This window comes from Vigna radiata, chromosome 9 (assembly GCF_000741045.1).
Source record: "Vigna radiata var. radiata cultivar VC1973A chromosome 9, Vradiata_ver6, whole genome shotgun sequence".
Classification (NCBI taxonomy): Eukaryota; Viridiplantae; Streptophyta; class Magnoliopsida; order Fabales; family Fabaceae; genus Vigna; species Vigna radiata.
In genome coordinates, this window is record NC_028359.1 from 4981806 (window position 1) to 4989855 (window position 8050).

The window sequence follows — 8050 nt, forward strand, 5'->3', positions numbered from 1 at the left end:
TGTAAAACCATAGGTTTTGCATTCAACCTTTATTTCACTTAACCAATACATACAAATAACTACAACACAACATAAAATAAAACGATCCAAAACATTTTGTACTTAGCAAATAATTTTGATATTAAAACTATAAATTAGTTTTAATATTTCAATTCAATTTATACCTTATGATTTCAATGACCAAGTCAATCAAAAATTTGTTATCTAATTCAATTATGTATAGTATGGATCAATGAGTAGCGATTTGGAAACAAATGACGGATGAGATTACCACACCACTATCCTCCAAGTTAACAAGAACACTGATAATATATCCTTCCGTCGATGGATCATGATATTTTAACAACTTTTTGACAATAGATTATATGTCAATATGTTATTAGTTTATATATTTGAAACGGACCAATCACAAACTGTCACATAAGTAGTTGTAAAAAATTGTCAAAAAAAGTTGTTAAAAATACATTTTTCTTAAGAAAATAAATACCAATTCTAGGTAAGGTGATTGACTTTATTTAATATCATTCTCTACTCATTCATTGTGATATTATACAATTATGTCCCTGAAAATAATTCAAACTGAGCTGTATAAATGACTGTAATGTAAACAACCTTTAAAAGTTTCTATAAACTATTAAGGACGCATTGATACCTTTTACAACTACTTCAAACTTTGTAAGTTCCATAAAATTTGAAACCATGATAACCTTCTTATCCTTCTTATTTCAGGTTTGGTGTTTTAAAAATGAGTTCAAAGTCTTATAAACAAACTGAAGTTTGAAAGTAACATGACAACCTTAGACAAACCGTATCAATCAATTTTTATAGTTGATCCACCTCATATAACTATCCGTAAAAAATGTATGGGAATGTTTTAAACATGAATTTATAATCTATATTTAAATTGAAATTCCTTTTTTAAGTAGTTTATATAATCTCCTCTACTTCATGTCTTCCATCAACAAAATAACCCTTTCTATAAAATATTTTGTGATACATTTTCTCAAAAATCTTCATGCCCTCATCAACTTTCTTTTATAAAGAATATGCATGTATATTGCCTATGTGACAACAGGGGACTCAAAAATGAACTATGATAAAAGTTGAGTACTCGATAGAATCATTATGATCACATGAAGATAAAATTAACACCAAATGAATACAAAGCACACATAATTTTTTTTTTCAGCATAACACATATGTTAATACACAGTCAATATTTAGTGACAATTCATCAGTTCACCTTCAATCAATATTCATCACTTTTAATCTCACACATTACATAATACAAATAATGTATTTCATCTTCAACTACATAGAACAATACAGTTTTTTTTTTTTTAACACAATCATAATAAAATAGGGACACATTTATATTCATCTAGGTAGAACAACACTTTTCTTTTCATTTTTTTTAAAACACAACCACACGTAATAAATTGGGACACATTCATCTTCATCCATTTTTTATGCCTTCAATCTCTTTAATTAATGCGTTGGAGTCGGCAACAGAGGCTCAATCTAGACGAATTATAAAAGCAATTACTATACTTTCATAAAAACATTTAAAAAAGTAATAAATTAAAATATGGAAGAAGTAAGAGTAGCGAATATCATGGTGTAGGTAAGTCTCATAAATTAAAATTGACAAAGAAATATATCCACTTAAATAGATATCAATGAAACATATAATTAGTTACCTAATCTTACGTAACCATCATGTTATGCGTTGAAAAACTGCTTCTAATTAATCATCATCTGCATGGACATAGGATAGTATCACTTGCAATAAATAAAAAGTTACCAATTTTTGTAGCATTAGTTAAATTGATGTACCGAGTTCACTATCTCCATCAGTATCTGAATCTCAACTATTCAATAACTGAAATGATGGCACTAGCAGCATCGGGAGCCTATGTTTAAAACAAAAGAACAAGAAGTTAATTTTAAGCACGATGCAGATCAACAAAACATTACGCTAAAAATAATGTTATTAATTCAAAGCACGAATAACTGGTCTTGTTTATGGCCTTGTTATTGAGTTCCCCTTCGCCAATTAGTTGAATTATATTTTTCTAATGAAAAAAGAGAATAGTCTAGCTACTTATAAATTCTCGGTAAGAAAATGTCTATTATTACTTTTTAATGAAAATGATGAATCATACCACTTGACAAAAATAAATTAAAAAAAATGTTAGAAATTAGCAGGGGCCTATACTCCTAACTCTATGGAACAAATATTAAGACGTAGAAGTATAACTACCTCTTCTTCAAAATTTCTGTGGATAGCAGAATTAAGGTCAGTTTCCATTCGGGGTCTCGCATATTCTGAATAATACCACTTTGTCGGATTATCTATTTTGGTGACTGCACTGAAACTTTTCATGGAGCTGCACTTGATGACGTGGACTTCCTTTAAAGATGGAAAACTTAAAGTGAACTTGCCAACGCAAAAGCACCTCAGTTCTTTCAATCTTTTAAGATCCAAAACCTGAAGCCGCTCAAATATAATTTCTTGATTCTCATGAGATTCATCTGTAACAATTGCCATCAATCTCTCACAGTCTTCCACTACTAGATCTTCAAGTTTCACAAGGTCTTTGGCTACTGATGCTGGAAACACGCTTTTAAGGCATTTGCATGTATCAACAAACACTTGTTCTAGATGACTGTGCATGCTTAGAATTCCTCCAGGATCTTCTTTCCAAACATTCTCTAGATTTGGCAGTTTCAATAAAACCAATTTCTTCAGAGGAAAAGTAATTGATGTGTCTTGTGTTGAAGGATTGACATCAAATATGGTTTTGACAGAATCACAGTTTCGAACTTCCAAGGTTTCCAATTTAGGTAATAAAGGAAGTAAATGGAAGGGTAGCACTGCATCTGATAAAAACTGGCAGTCGTCCACAATCAATGTGTCCAACTTACTGAAACAGAAGAAGTTGGGTATAGACAGTGAGCCACGCCATATCTCATGTAGTCCTCCTCTACTTTTTAGATCAATCCATGATTCCTCTTCCATCTACACGTAAAAACGAAGAAATAAACTATGAAATTAATTCTTTATTACAACAACTAATAAAAATTTAAATTTGTGCCATATCTCTGGTAATTTTGGTCGGTCTAATTTTGAGATCAAGTTTTTCAAGTTCTGAAATCTGCACGTGCAAGAATATATAAAATAAAAAATGAAACTAATTGTTTACAAGAATCAACGATATCTTTTGAATTACTACCCTACAAATATGAAATACTCACTTTTGCAAGTTTCAAGACTTCCAAAAACAAGTTAAGAATTGAGGTTTATAATTATATTTAGTTGTCCAAACATGAAAACTGGTTCAACCGTTATGATTTTGAAGAATTGTTTCATATGATTACAATTTTATTTATATTTTTTGTAGTCTAGAATTGCAATAGGCTCTTGTTAATAGTTTAAGTATGATATTTACGACTATTTATTTGAAGAATTGTTAAATAAATTATAATTTTTCAACGTTGTCCTAAGCCGTCTTGCATACTCAAACAAATTCTACAGATATATGTCCATGCATAACGAAATGTGTTCTAAGATGCTGTATTTATAACGACAAGAATCATAAAAAATTTAAACACATACCTTTCTCCCAAATTGCTTCTGCATAGTAGAGTAGAGATCAGTTTCCACTGGAATAACCTTTTGGTATCCAATTGTTACTTCAGACAACTTGTCTGCTTTTAGCGTACTTGGACATAAAGTTACCATCTCTTCACAAAATGTCACTGATAATTCTCCTAAGGATGGGAAACTTAAACTCCCTCTGTAGAACCATCGGAGATTCAATAACCTATCAAGTTTTAAACAATTGACCTTCCAAAATATTATCTCATCCTCATCTGATTCCTCCCTTTCTTTAGATACTATTTCTTCAATTGATTTACACTCTTTTATCTTCATTCTTTGAAGTTGACCCAAACTTTTGGCTGTTGAGGGTGTGAACAAATATGATAAGCCATCACAATTTTCTATTTTTAAACATGTCAGATTTGAGAAAGACACTCTGCATGTTACCAAGTTTTCCAAACTGGAACATCTAATGACTTCAAAAGTTTCTAGTTTTCTGACAAAGGGCTCAGTCCATGAGTTCTCTAATCCAATGGAAACTAGCTCTCCAAGGGACTCCAACCGTAATTCATTCAGCTGTAATAGAAGTTCATTATTATTAGGTCTTTGATGGCAGAAAATCACCTTGAATGAACTACTCCACACCACAAGCTTCTTTACATTTGGCAACTGTTGTAGAAATCCATACTCCGGAAATTCATCACACTCAATATCAAACCACACACCGAGAACTTTTAACTTGTCTAAAAGGTTTCTCTTAAATTGTCCATTCACAATCATCTTTAATTCATTTTTACCCACTGTCAGATGCTCTAAGTTGGGTATAATCAGCTGCAACGAGAAACCAATAACCATGTAAAAGCAGGTCAGTACATTCATAGATTCAACACTCTGTATAAAATTGAAATTGTGATCTTTCATGCCTAAATAAGCCAGATAATTAGTGAAAAACTAAAACATTTCAAGATAAAATAAAAAATGTGTGAACAAATTCATTTAAAAGAGAAAAAAAGGATGAACTAGCCAGACCAGGTAGCTGATCATAAGGCGGCAACCATTTTGATTTAAAATTAATTTTCAGATAAAAGTTTGATAAATGAGATGAATAGTGGTTCCTATAGGAAGAAAATAATGAGAAATATTTCGATGGTTGGTAGGAGATTGTTTATCAAGATTTAAGCACTTTTAACGCCCATTAATTATATATATATATATTTGATACAAACATATGTGTGAGAATGTATATGTTATTGAGAAAAAAGAAGAAGCGCAAACCTCAAATGTTGGTGCTGCATCATCATAAATGAAGTTGGGCAAATCACATAGTGCCAATGACGTCACAGAGGGGAACGTAAGCTTACGATTTGTTTCTTTTGGAAGAGCTGGATTAGCCTCTGTTACTTCATTACAAATGGTTTCCAGATTTGACAACTTCCGTAAAACTAATTTCTTCAGAGGAAAAGTGAGTGTCTCTTGGCCACATTTCACATCAAATATGCTTTTGACAGAATCACAGTTTTGAACTTCCAATGTTTCCAACGCTGGAAGTAAAGTGAAAGGTAGCAGTGCATCTGATGAAATTTTGCATTTATTCACAATCAAGGTTTCCAAGTCAGTGAAACAGAAGTCCGGTATCTGCAGTGAGAGACACCATATCTCTTGTAGGTCTGCCCTATCTCTCAATTCAAGACTCTTCTTCCATATAATCTATTCAAATCACCACATGTAAATAAAAAAATGAAATTAATGTTGTACAAGGATTACCAAGAATCCAGACTTTACAATTTTGCTATAAGTCACCAACTTTACTTATAACTAATTACTCATAAATACACATAAATTTTAATAGTTTTTCTTTTCATATTACATTTTTCCTACACAATTCTATTTCGGGACTTTCACAATTGGTAAAATTTTAGTTACATTTAAAATTCTATTTAATTCACGTAAAAATGAAAATTGTTTCTACGGTTAACTTTCATTAATATATATATATATATATATATATATATATATATATATATAATTTCCTCTGACAATTTAAGTATAGAAGTTAATTATAAACAAAATCTCTAACTATTTTTTATTTAACTTTGTGATGGCTGTGATTAAGTTCTAATGTTTTCCAGATTATTATTTTTGTTAATTTTTTTTTAAGTTTAGGAATGTAAAAAACTATAAAATGACATTTTGAAAGGAGTATTGGTTTAAAAATAGTAAAATTCAATTATGTTAATATTAAAGGGTTTTAATATAATTAGTTTTGTCATTAATGATTTTTATAATTTTAAAACATGTTATATCTCTATATTTTTTTAGAATTCTCTAACTTTTATCTAGGGTTCTCATTCTCTGTAATTTCTCGATTCTGGCTAGTTTTGTTTGGATTATATATATATATATATATATATATATATATATATATATATATATATATATATATATATATATATATATATATATATATATATATATATTATAAAATTGGTGATGCTTCATGGATTGTAATTTGAGTATATATAGGTACGATTTTTATTTATACATGATATAGTGAAGATAATGAGATATTATTAGTAATGTGCATGATTATTATAGATTTGAGATGTATTATGGTGCTTATGCTTGCTTGACGTGTGTGATGTTATTTATGTGAATGTAGAATATGACGTGAGATGTTGTTGAGAGAATTTCAAAGAGAAGTTATGTAATGTGGTAAATTTAATGCATGCTTTGACATATGGGAGTTTTAGAAGTAGGGTATCTTGAATTCTAATAACTATTCATACTTAAATAGAGTAGAATGAGTTATATAGTGAGAGTGACAGAGCTCTTTCACCTAGCTGTTTAGAGTCGGTTTGAAAAGATTAACTTCATGAATATTACGGTGAATACCCTTTTGTTTAGTATCCTACAAAGTATAAATACTACTACAAGTGCACACATATTGAGTACATATGTCAAATCATGAATCCATATAATTGAGTCTAGTGTCAACTATTTATGTGTGTTGATATGAGTTATTATGTTTTATAAATGTTTAGATCTAATCTTTTGGTACATTACCTTATCCTCTCTTTTCAGTTTGTCTTTCTATGTGTGTTCCTTCATTGTTTGTAATGATCACTTCAATGGTGGGAGTAGATGAAGATATTCTAGTTGATCCAGAATAGGAGGGTGTGGTGTTGAAGCTTAGAAGTATACAACTTATGCTTTTTGTTTCATTAATCTTAGAGATCAATACTACTTTTATTTTGTTTTCAGTGTAATAGAAATCTTATAGGTGTAAGATCACTAGTGCAGTAAGGGGAAACGACAACGGTTATTTTTGCTTATAGGCAGCGGTTCCGCAACCGAGGCATATATAGGCGAGGCAAAAAGGGGTAGGCTTTTTGCCTTGGTTATGAACTGAGGCAAAAAGGGGTAGAATTTTTTTTCGGTTCTTAGGTAACCGAGGCAGTAGCATGTTTTATTTATTTATTATTATTTTTGTCCTCGGTTCGTACTAAACCGAACGGTTCGTATGGTGAATTGAACGGTTCGAGCCCTTGCCAAGCCCTAGCTGCGTCGTCGTCATTCTTTCGCTGCCATCACAGTGCCTTTGTCGCGCCCACACTACACCCTAGTTGCGTCAATGTCGTTGTTTCCCCTCTCTGCAATACCAACCCAAAAAATCAACCTCCACTCCTGTAGAGAATCAATGAAACAGAAAAAACCTAAATCGAAATCAGAAAAAGGGGAGAGAAGGAAGCTTCCTCCTTTTTCTCGAATCATAATGAAGAGTAAAAGAACAAGAACCCTAGGTTGTCCGCGCGAGATGAAGAACCCTAGGCTAGGTTGGATGCACGACTTGAAGCACGACGAATCGGAACAGAGAAGAGAAAGGAAGCCTCCAACAAGGTTGGATGCACGACTTGGAGGCGCGAAAGGGAAGAAGAAGAACACTCCGCGAGAAAACGCGTTTTCGTTTAGGGTTCTAAATTTGAACTAAAGCAGGGGCTATTACGTTGGTTAAGAAAAAAACTGAAGCCGAACGAGACTATAAGGCCTCGCTTCGCATCTAAACCGAAGCATATAGGGAGGACATACTGCTTCGGTTCATAGCAAAACCGAAGCCGAACGGGCCTATTGCTTCCGTCCCCAGAAAATCGAGGCATATTAGTGGACAAAATGTGCTTGGACTGTTCTGTTCCAGAAAAGGTCACCTGTCTGGCAGGGCATACTATCTCGGTCCGTAGCAGAACTGAAGCCGAACGATCCTATTGCCTATGTCCCCAGACAACTGAGGCATATTAGTGGACAAAATAACTTGGAACATTCGGTTACTGCCTCGGTTCATAGCAGAACCGAAGTTGAACGGTCCTATTGCCTCTGTTCCATGGCAACCGAGGCATATAAGTTCGCCATAACTACGAAAATGCCACCACATTTTTATATGCTGCGTATGAT

The 8050-nt window shown here is 32.2% G+C and overlaps 1 long non-coding RNA gene across 1 annotated transcript; it reads right to left on the bottom strand.

Annotated features, from left to right (window-relative positions):
• Positions 1–1329: 1329 nt before the first annotated feature.
• LOC111242503 lies at positions 1330–2995 on the bottom strand. Its single transcript, XR_002669593.1, has 4 exons — positions 2264–2995; positions 1837–1913; positions 1701–1758; positions 1330–1521 (listed from the first exon to the last, which is right to left on the bottom strand). It is a non-coding gene; the product is annotated as an uncharacterized LOC111242503 (long non-coding RNA).
• Positions 2996–8050: the final 5055 nt, after the last annotated feature.